Source organism: Nothoprocta perdicaria, unplaced genomic scaffold (assembly GCF_003342845.1).
Source record: "Nothoprocta perdicaria isolate Ctin4 unplaced genomic scaffold, notPer1 scaffold_133, whole genome shotgun sequence".
NCBI classification, from domain to species: domain Eukaryota; kingdom Metazoa; phylum Chordata; class Aves; order Tinamiformes; family Tinamidae; genus Nothoprocta; species Nothoprocta perdicaria.
Genome location: NW_020454461.1, coordinates 2000733 through 2011765, shown reverse-complemented (window position 1 = coordinate 2011765; position 11033 = coordinate 2000733).

Below are 11033 nucleotides of genomic sequence, written 5' to 3'. Positions count from 1 at the left end.
GGAAGGAAGGAAGGAAGGAAGGAAGGAAGGAAGGAAGGAAGGAAGGAAGGAAGGAAGGAAGGAAGGAAGGAAGGAAGGAAGGAAGGAAGGAAGGATATTTCCATAGGATCATTTCAGTGTGAAGGAATAAAGGTTGCAAATCCAGTTCCTGACACATTTCATTCCAGAAGGATCCCCAGCTACTCCACAGCTAGATCCATGGAATTAACCCCCCTTCTCCGCTATCACAGAAAGCTGCTGCTGGTTCATCTCAGTCTGCAAAATGAAGCCCTAACAGTGGGTTATGCAAAGACAATTAAAGCAGAGGCTGTACCTAATGAATGTATATAATTTCAGCCCTCTTTTTTTTTTCCCCAGTGATTTGTTGATGAAATTTCCAGTCTCCCTCTTCCTCTGATTTGCTCGTGGACAGACAGTATTATTTTTCTCAGTGAGAAATAATCCAGGTGTCAAGTCTGCCCAAAGGCTGTGCATTCATTATTTCTCCTGAAGTCAATTAGAACTGGGCAGATGCCTCTCCTTTTTGATGATATGCTTCCAGTGAAAGATTAGAGAATTAATTAAATACACAATCTAATTGAACCAAAATGGGAAGATTTTGTTTCTAGGAAACAACTTGCGAGGATAGATGTGTTTAAAGTTGTATATTTATATCTAAGAATAGAATTTACCATTTCAGCACACTCTACCAACATTTGAGTCTGATATTTGTTTCAGATGGCCRGTCTGATTCAGTTCTAAAATTGAGACTGCTGTTTGAGAGTCCAAACATCCAGAGACCTGTATGGGGGGAGATATGAGATTTTGATTTCGATAAATTTTAGATTTATTTCTGTTCATGAAAGCAATGGGCTATTCCTGAGAGTGTTTTCATTCTAGCAGCCTCCTCAAGTGAAAAGCTTATTCCCAGAAATTTCCCGTTGAATAACTGCTGCTCCTGCTGCTGCTGAGAAGTAAAAGAAGACATATACAATGCTGAAGGGAGCGTATGGCAGTGTCAAGGCAATGACAGGCATGAAACCAAAAAGTGCCAAGATCCATCCCAATCAAGCGTAACAGGCAGCGTAGAGAGAGAAGGCCAAGTAGAGCATTATCAAACCTATACCCTTCACCCTTAGGGTGAAGTCATGATAAGGTGAAATAAATGTCAGTTAAGCTGAAGACTCAGAAGTCTTGGCCGTGTGATGAATTTCTCCTGTAGGACCTGGGAGACAGTGGTGTCCAGGAAAGGACTCCTTTCTGTCTTCTTCCACGAATGACCAGTGCTCTTCAATTACTCTGTAGCTTCTCTTCCTTTCTAAAAACGCCTTATCCAATTTCCTAAGGATAATAATACATTTAATACTGAGATGAGGGTGTGGGATGTTTCTTGTGTGTAGCAACAGAAGAAGAGGTGATGAACATGCTGCAAGGGCAGCGAAGTAATCCAGAGCTCTTTGTATTGCCCTATGGATGCTCTGCTTCCACATTCCCATCCTCCAGACACACTGGCAAGAGTCTTTTCCCATTCCTCACCACCAATCATTCCCATTCCCGTGGCTGCTGCAAGCTCAGAGTAGCTGTATACAGATCCTTCCACAAGCGAGGTCACATTCTCAGGGGAGTTTGTCCACAGAACTTGATAGGCACAAACTAGGTTATGGGACAYGTTTAAGGAAAACCTGTTTGTAAAGGATTTAGCTAGTTTAATGTAGTAGCACATAGGCATGGTGACATGYTCCTGGTTACTTGGGACCCCTCACAGAAACTCATGAGACCTGCAAAAGCTGCAAGTCAGAACACTGGAGGGAGAAGCGGTTTTTAAGCTCAGCAATTTTATGAATTGTGGCTCACTTCATGAGGAGGAGGCACAAAAAACTCCAAGGCAGTCTCTTGTGTGCTTGCTGAATGTAATTAATTAATGCATTTYGCACTACTTTTTCTGTGCAAAGGGWTGTTAATTATAGCATAAAAAGCAGATGTAATTAATGTAAAAGAGATTCATGTAAATTAAAATGTGAACTGTTATTTTTGAAACCAAAGGAAAAAAAAAAAAGAAACATGTTGCCGTAAGGTCAGAGCTTATGTGGGTCAGTTGCATGTGACGTGGCGTGCAGACAGCAGCGCGTGGCAAGCACCGCGCTCCCATGCCGTGAGTGGCACGTAAATTGGAGTTACTTTGTCATGGTGAGACTCCATCGCCAGGATAATAGGGATAATCTGCTTGGTTTGAGGAGCTTGAAGAACCACCCCCAAATTTACCTGAAAGTATCGYAAATGAAGAGCTGGATGGAGGATGGACACCTGGACGCCCAAAGGGAAGTGCTGTKTCAGAGACCCTCCTGCGTTCTCTGTGAGCTCCACCTTCCCAAGGACATAACGTGCTGCGGGCTCTGCCAGGGTCCCCGTCAAAGCGGAGAGCAGCACGTCTCATCTCGCTTAATGTGTGGATGCCACCAGTAACATTGGTGTAAAATGGGGTGAAATTTTACTGAGGTGAAATGTCACACGCTTCCTTGCAGTCCCAGGCAGGGACTCCATGGCACAATTGTTTTTAGTCTCGTTTTAATTTCAAAGCATCTGTTCAAGCTTTGAGCCAATATGAATCATACATAAATGCACCTAGGATGCCTCGGGCTAGCACATCTTCTGGGCTTTAGCCAGACCTCCCCCTTCCCAGGCATAGCCCGCAGCAGCTCCCGCTTGCTCTAGGGCACCACAGTCAATCCTAGTGGACCATTTTGACCAGGAATTGCTGCCCTTGGGTGGGAGGGGACCCCATCCCCCTGTCCAGCCTGCTCCAGACATACTAGCTATTACAGAGCATGGAGAAGCACCTGAAATAAACAGTATTTATTTGCCTTTTTTTTTTTTTTTTGCCAACTGAACTTTTATGTCTCTCTTGAAATTTCTTTCGAATTTCTGTGATGAAGCTAAGAGATGAAACAGTGATGCATAGCAAATTCATCAGGATAAATAGTGGGCCTTTATTTGGTTTTAAAGCGTAAGTTAAAATATTAAAGGCAAAGCCCACATCTGCACATGCAGAATGACGTTGTCCTTATATTTTCCTGGGATCAAACTTAGAATAATGATCTATGAAGCAGTATTACATGATATAACTTAAAAAAAAAAAAAAAAAACAGGTATTGCAGGTCCATTTGTAGATCATTCTTTTTTTCCAGGGAAAAAAAAAAAAAAAGAAGAGATTAATTCCTGCAGTGCAGTGTTTTTAAAAATGTTCRTATCATTACAACGTCACAACCTTTTTGCTAAAGTAACAGTTCCTGTCCTGCTTTTGCTCTCAGCCCTTGCTTTGAAGGAGCACTCAAGGATCTTCCTTGCTGCCAGCTTCTAGGAACCTGCAAACGTGGCCTGTGCTCTCCCTCAGTTCTGCATCATTTCACCCTATCAGTCACCTCTTGTGGGATGGGATGAGCTTCTCTCTAGCACATTTTGTCTGTGCATGTTCTCTCTGTATCACATCACTTTGTATTACTCATCACTTTATGAATACACCATCCGTATCAGATGCCCATGATTATGGTTGCTACCAGCTCAGGGTGGCTCTAAACCACCAGCAGCTAAAAGATGGAAACCTTTTCATTTCTTTGCAGATGTGCCAGTAGCCAAGTTGTAACGTTGTTTTAATAATAATAATTTCAAACATTACAAAGCTGGCACTTCCCCTCCACCCCTTGGCGCAGTCACCACGGAATGAATGGTTCATTGTTGCAGGAGTCATTTCGCTGCACAAGGCAACCTCTGTGCACAATTAGAGTGTGAGAAATGTTCAGCCAGTCATGAAAATCAAATAAAATGATTATCCAAGCATCCCTAAGGGCTTTGGTATAAATAGTCTTCCTTCACGCAGTTGGGGCTACCTGTTTTCACTGGATAGCTATAGAGTTGTTYGGAGTGAGAACACCCCTTGTGGAAATATTCCAGTGAATATAGCGGCATGTTCCGAGCAGGGAGCAATGGGCTGTGCCCACAGCAATGAGGTGAATTACGTGTGCTAGGCCTTGGAGTGTCCAGCCAAGCAGCAAAGTGCTAAGGGAGGCTTTCCGTGAGCTACAGGAACATTCAAAAGTCCCGTTTCGTCACTCTGCACAGTGGATGTTCTAGGAAAGCTGAGGTCTGAAGAAGCACACAGGAAAATTTACAGCTCTTTAGAGGATAAAACACAGGGAGGATTTATCTGAGCATAGGAGGCTATAAGAGAAACAGGGAAGAATTTACAAGAAGAACTTCCTGATAGTGAAATGAGTTACAGGTAATATAAAGTTGTTCCTAAATCAAAACACCAGAAAGAGCCTAGTGAGGAATGTTCCTTTATTGGTCACTCTCTACTTCTAACTTCTTCACTTTGACATGTTATGAGAGAAAGGCAATGTTTTCTTCCTAGCCAGTCAGTGAGCATGTGAAAAGGCCATATTCCTTTGAAAACATTCCCATGAAAACTTTTCTTTTTGGATTTTTTTTTTTTTTTTTGAATTTTTATGGGTATAAGTTGAAACACAGAAAGTTCCATCTCCAGGTGAGGAAGAACTTTCCTGTGAGGCTGCCAGAGCCCTGGAACAGGCTGCCCAGAGAGGCTGTGGAATCTCCTTCTCTGGAGGTCTCCAAACCYRCCTGGATGCCACCCTGTGCCCCATGCTYCGGGTGTCCCTGCTGGAGCAGGGGGTTGGACTAGATGATCTCTAGAGGTCCCTTCCAACCTCAACCATGCTGTGATTCTGTGAATGTAGGCTCTCCAGCAGTGCTGCCTGGTAAGAAGCTTGCTGAGAAACCAGTGTCTGAATTCCTAACTGAACCATGTAGATGGTGGCAAGCAATCGGCATAAGTTGTTCAGAAAACAAAACATGCTGTGAAGTAGCTCTGCTGTACGGAGCTGGAAGGAGCAGGAAAATGTCCATCGCTGTTTATGTGATTGTATCAGCGCAACATGGGAGAGGAGCTAACAGAGGAAGCAGGGAATAAATTCTCTACAGAAAGGCTGCTCAGCTGCTGAGATACAGATCCGTAGTCTTGAAAGTGTGACTTGGGATTGGTTGAAAGGAATTCCTTTTCACGGAGTATAACTGTATTTTGAAGTCGTTACTAACTAGTTTTAGTAATAATAATGGCATGTGGTAGTGTAATCTCTTAAGAGTTCATTTCTTCGCATGTYTTTTTTTAGAAATATTAATTCATTTGGCAAACATTTTTGTGATGTTCTCTCTAAAATACCGAAGAAGAATATTTTTGCGACTACTGTGTTGTGTATTTTGGGTCTCATGCATGATTTATCACTTACTAAATTTGAAATCCAAATTATGGAGTTGGCTATAGCTATTGCCAGAAAGCAAAATCTGCAGTGCAGGAAAGGTGCAAAGAGGTCATCACCATCTCTTTAAGTTTCTACCTTATCATCTCTTAAGTTTCTACCTTTATGGGAACAATGTTTGTATTGCAAGCTACTTCCAAGTTTGCAATCAACAGATGCAAACCACAATAGAAAAAAGTGTTGTCATTCATCTATAATYGGGACCTTATTTTTATGGCAAGTTATTCCAACTTTGCAGGCAGTGGAACCTAACCAACTATAGTAAAAGTGCTGTCATTCATCTATAAGTGGGACAGTACTTTCATCGTACGTTATTCCAACTTTGCAGTCAATGGAAACGAACCAGCAATAGTAAGAGTGTCGTCAGCCAACTAAAAGAAGAGAAAAGAGAAAGATGGTGAAAGACTAAAMCCATTCCCAGTGGAGACAGAGGAGACTATTCCCAGGGCTCCATGCCGCATTTTGCTTTTTTTGACCACGAAGGATAAATTGCAAAGAGCAAGGTAGCCTCGGATTAGGTGGYGAGACTTTGTACAACCTTCCAGCTGAAAGAAGTCTAAACCTTCTCTATTGGCATCACCTGAACAGACAGAAAAGAAGGGATGTGCTGCAATAAACTACAAAGTGCAGGAGAGAAACCTCTGCTGATGCTGGGGCCAAGCGGGATGTGTGGGCACGTGCAGGGCTCAGCGTGTCTCACATCACTAATACCCGTCACCGGAGCGAAGGTTTTCAAAGCTGGCTTGGGTCTCAGACACAGCACTGCAGACATCCTCTTAGAGCAATCGCTCTTTTAGACAAGATGCCTGTATCTTTTTTTAAGCTCCAAGTGCACCGTAGGCACTTAACAACTATTAGTAATAGCTAAATAATAATGGACCAAATCCAATTAATAATGGACTGAATTCTTGGCTGTGATGGAGGATCTCACAGCTCACACGCAGTTGTCAGGAAAAAAAATCAGCTCGAAACAGCCGTATCCAAAGTCTGGGCCAGCTCTGTGCCTGGACTTCTCTCTAGCATAAGATAAAGCAGCAGAGTACAATTTGTTCTAAGACATTAGCAGGGGAGAGCAAAGAACATAATGAATAAATTTTATTGGTAATGCAGAAAAAGAACGCAGACTGGTGGCAAAGAAGACCATTAGGGGATAAGAGTATAAAATTAGATGGAAAGTAAGACTGGTGTATCACAGCGGTCCTAAATCAACATGCCATCTCAGCAACCACAAAAGTCAGCAACTGAGTGGAGGTGAATGAAAGGCAAGGGTCAAAACAACAGCCATAATTTATCTGACTGCCAGAGAAGCATTTTTACACTTAGTACACAATGAATTGATTTACATTTGATAGACAGTAGTTACACAAAAAAGAGACTTCAGCCCTCACAGAATAGCCTGCAGCACAATACAAATTCCTTTCGTGATAATCCTAGGGGGAAAAAAACAATCTCTTTTTATTCAAAAGAATTTTTGCTTAAATATTTGAGTCTATTGGGAACAGACTGAAAGATACATACCGTACTCCACACWCACGTCTACAGAGCTTTGTGGTTATGGTTCCCTATGCTCTTTGACAGCGTGAGGGGCACTCTTAGCAACCTGGGTGGAGAGACATTTAGTGGGAGCTTCAGCTGTTGCTTTCCTTCCTCTTTGGAGGGGCTCCTCATTGTGAAGTGCTCACTTGGGTAGCAAGGGGCAGAACAGGCTGTGAGAAGACGGGGCTTCCCATTCGGGAGTCAAAGGACTGCWTTTGGTGGCAAAAGGAAACTTACTTCCTTTTCTGCGGATTTTACTTTGCCTCTTTAAAACTAAATGCAAATATTATTCCTTGATGAAAAGACCCTGCTGACTAGTCCTGTGTTTTTCTGCCGAGTCACKGCAGTAATTATAAATGTTCCTTTTAGCAATCCTGAAGATTTTTACAGCTGGTAAACCCTGCATCCCGAGGATGGGTGAGGAATTCTGAACAGTTTCACAGTTTCATAAACAAAGCTAAGGGGTTCTTGGTTTGAAGCTTTCCCCTTCACAGCGCACTGTGCAACACTCCAGCAGTCGCCTGACTCATGGCAACCTGCAATTGGAAATGACTTGGGGGTGAGGGAAGGAAAGAAGAGGACAGGGAGAATATATAACATATACTGGCCAGTATATTTTAACTACCTATGTGAAAGTCTGAAGCGCATTAGCCGTGACCTCATGGAATTGCTGCAGACATCAGCTCTGCGTCTGGTCCAGATCAAAATATGTATTTGTGAATTAGATTAACATAACCAKTGATTAAAATAATATATTAAATTAGTTAACTCACTTCTGTTTTGATAATCTTAGATGTTAATAGGAACACACTGACAGAGCCATTTTTTTTTCAGTCTTCTATTTATTTTTGGAAAGGCYTTTGCTATCACCAGAAAGAAAGCATCAGCTTTCTCTCTGAACTTGCTTTACGTTGTAATTCTCTTACTTCCAATATATTTTACATTGTATTTTCTTTCCTTCTTGCTACTCTATGAAAAAAGAATCCAAACAAGTGAAAAGAAACCCTCTTTCTGCACATGCAAAAAATCAAACTTTAGACACCTTCAGAAAAAAAAAAAAACAACCTTCAAGAAAACAAAAACCACCAGAGAAACCACTTCCCCACACTCCAGAAGCCTCTGTGGCTGGGTCTCCTGCATTAAGCTGTTTCTAGAGCTTTAAGGACGGCAGAAGTGATCTTGCATAACTGCTGCTGTCCTGGGACATGGATTAGAGTAAGGCATGTGAAGATCTCAGCTCCTTTTCCGTCTTAAATGCAAACAGACTTCCCAAAACAACAAAGACTCCAAAATGGAAGGCTGTTTCAGGGAAAATGGGGAACCTTGCTGGGAGCGGATGGACTGGGCTGCCTTTTGAAGCATTCTGGATCCCCYCCGTGTCTCCAGCACATTAGTCATGCATCTTCCTCCTGACCCTCTATGAAGGTTGATCCACGCTCATGATACGAGATGGACTCATCTGGGTTTGCTCAGGGTAGACTGCCAAGCCTCTGCATCTGGCTCATGCTAAACAGAAACACATTTCCTTCAGTTTTATGCCCGGGTGAGCCATTTCTGTAGTGTTTAAATAGTGTTTGCTAGTGAGGGAGCTGGGCACGAAGGCTGCTCTTTGACACTAACCACACGAGCCTTTAGTTGGCCCTGTATTGCTTACTGGGGAGGCACCATCACTTGGGAAAGCGTCCGGCCACCTTCTCTCTGTCACCGCAAGAAGAAGGGGGAGAGGTGGGAGGTGACATGGGGGGCAGTAGCAGCGATGCCACAAGGATCCCCTCCGAGCGACTCAGACTCATCCAAGGACGGCAGCCTGAGAGCAGGCAGGCCAGTTACAGGGGAGGACAGATTACTCAATGCATAATTCAGCACCGTAAATGCCTGCATGGCACAAACTCCGGCCGCCGCTTAGACTACTTTAACTTCTTGACAGTAAGAGTGCTAAATTGACCCGAGGGGAAAAAAAGGACACTTAACTTTTATAATTGATTTCTGCCCTATATCATTTTGGCTCCTCGCCTTCTCGTGTAATGCTAATATGAGTTATTGCAGATTTAATAGTTTGTTACACATTAATTCGATGGTATTTTTGACTAAGCTAGTGTCCAGAATGACTTTGCACTTGGTGACATCTGTGATGCCAGCATGCAAAATGACTCCCCTGGCATTTTTACAGATTCTCTCGCACCCCACGGTATGTCTTGAGAAATCAAGCTAGGACCATATCTGATTTGGCTAAGAATACCAAGTGATATAACACAAGTAGCAATAATCGTTTTTTTGCTGGAGTAAAAGCTTCCGGCTATTCTCGTTCCCTCTCAAGCAGGCTTGCTGCCTAGGCGCACTTTCAGTGGTTTTCTTTTTTTGGAATATACTTGTTACAGTCGAACTTCTTTTAGGCTTGACTAATTTGACTGAACAGTCATGTCAGAACAGTCACATTGGCATCCYGGGCTTTGTCTAGTACAGGGTAACTGGGGTTGTAGATCCTCGTTCCTCCTTGTTGACACTCCTGCTGAGGTATCTCTGAGAGCCCGTCCACTTTGCTTAACGTTTATAACATTTATAACATTATCTTAATGTTTATTTGGCTGCCTTTAAAATGCTTTTCAGTGTTTAAAGAGTTTTCTTTTCAAAGCTTTGCTTTGGACGATATTCTGACAATAGCAAGCTCCCATCATAAAAAAATTGTGGCTCTTTTTTGAGAACCCAAGTCCCTTGTCAGTCCTTAGATCCCCAAGTACTTCCATTCCAAGGAAGCAATTAAGATAAATGTATTTATTAGATTCAGTTAAGACTCCCATTTCAGATTGCATTTACAATGTTGTCAAAGGTACCCACTTAATTGTTAAGAGTATGATGCTCCTTTTCTTCTGATTACTCATCTGCATTTTGTGATTCACCTCGACAGCAACATTTTCATTGACATCATCCCTATGCCAGTAAAAACATGTTAATTTTCTCACTAAATTGGTATTCATTGGCTTCTGTTTTAGAGCCTATCTTCTTTTTTGAATTTGTATTTTCTAGCAACTGGCATTTTTTTTGACTAGCTCTTCTCTTGGTGTATCACTGAAACCGTTACTTGACAGCAGTTGACCCTGTCTCAGACACCCTGCTGATCCGAGAGGTTATATGAAGCGTCGAATAAATGATAGTCAAAGTAATTACATTTGTGAAATCCAGAACAGAAATKTATAAGGTATATATACTTAATTTAAAAATTCTATTTCATTTTACATCTAGATTCTAGAAACTTATAAAGGAGGCATACCTATATTTCTAAAATTCTATGAATTTTTAATATCAAAACCTAGGAAACTGTGGTAGTTGGGTAATTTGTAAGGAAAGATGAAATCAGGAGATGCAAGAACTCTGTCAATGAAGACTGCAAAGATACTTGCCCATTGTGTCCACTAACTTGGGACCAAGGAGAAGGGGTACCTGGGGCTAGGCAGAAATTAGCTGCGCACGTACTAGGTTCAAGTTACGTTTACCGTGTGCTTGAGGCATTGGGAGTACTGAAACCGAAGCATAAATCTGTGTTCAGCACTGACACGGGGTTAGCAAAAGATGTAATGGCAAAAGTGCATGAAGCTGAAATAACATTCCCAGATTCCTAAAAACCCACCTAGGGCCCGAGCTTCCAGGAGAACGGAAAGGCAACTGGGAGAGTTGTAGAACTGGCGAGCATTCACCCGCAGTGTCCACTTAGGGGGCTACACGGATTAGATCCTTGCCTAGAAATGAGGGAGCCCCTTTCTACTGCTTTCCTCACACGTTGACTACTTGCAAAGAACCAAGACGGACTCCAAAGTGGAGAGGAAAGCAGGGAATGAACACGATTTGGTGGCGGGAGTGCTCAAAACTGGCGCTAGCCTGCCTGAATCTTGGRGCAACTAATGCTGCCATGTGGCTCCAGAGGCCGACGGGATGCGCAGCCGCCATCCCAATGCTGCCCCAGGGCTTGCCCTCGAGCTGGAGCCGGCACCCAGCCTCCATTTCCTGGAGTGAGGCAGGGGCCTCCGTGGGCATCTGCCGTGGCCTCCCGCGCCGGGCTGAGGCCTCCTGGGACGGAGGGAGGGACCCCACGCCTCAGACACAGGCGGCAGCCGCGCTCCCGCCGCGGGCCCTAACGGCCCTAACGGCCGTTCCCGCCGACGCCACCAGCCGCTACAGGCGCCCCCCCCCCCC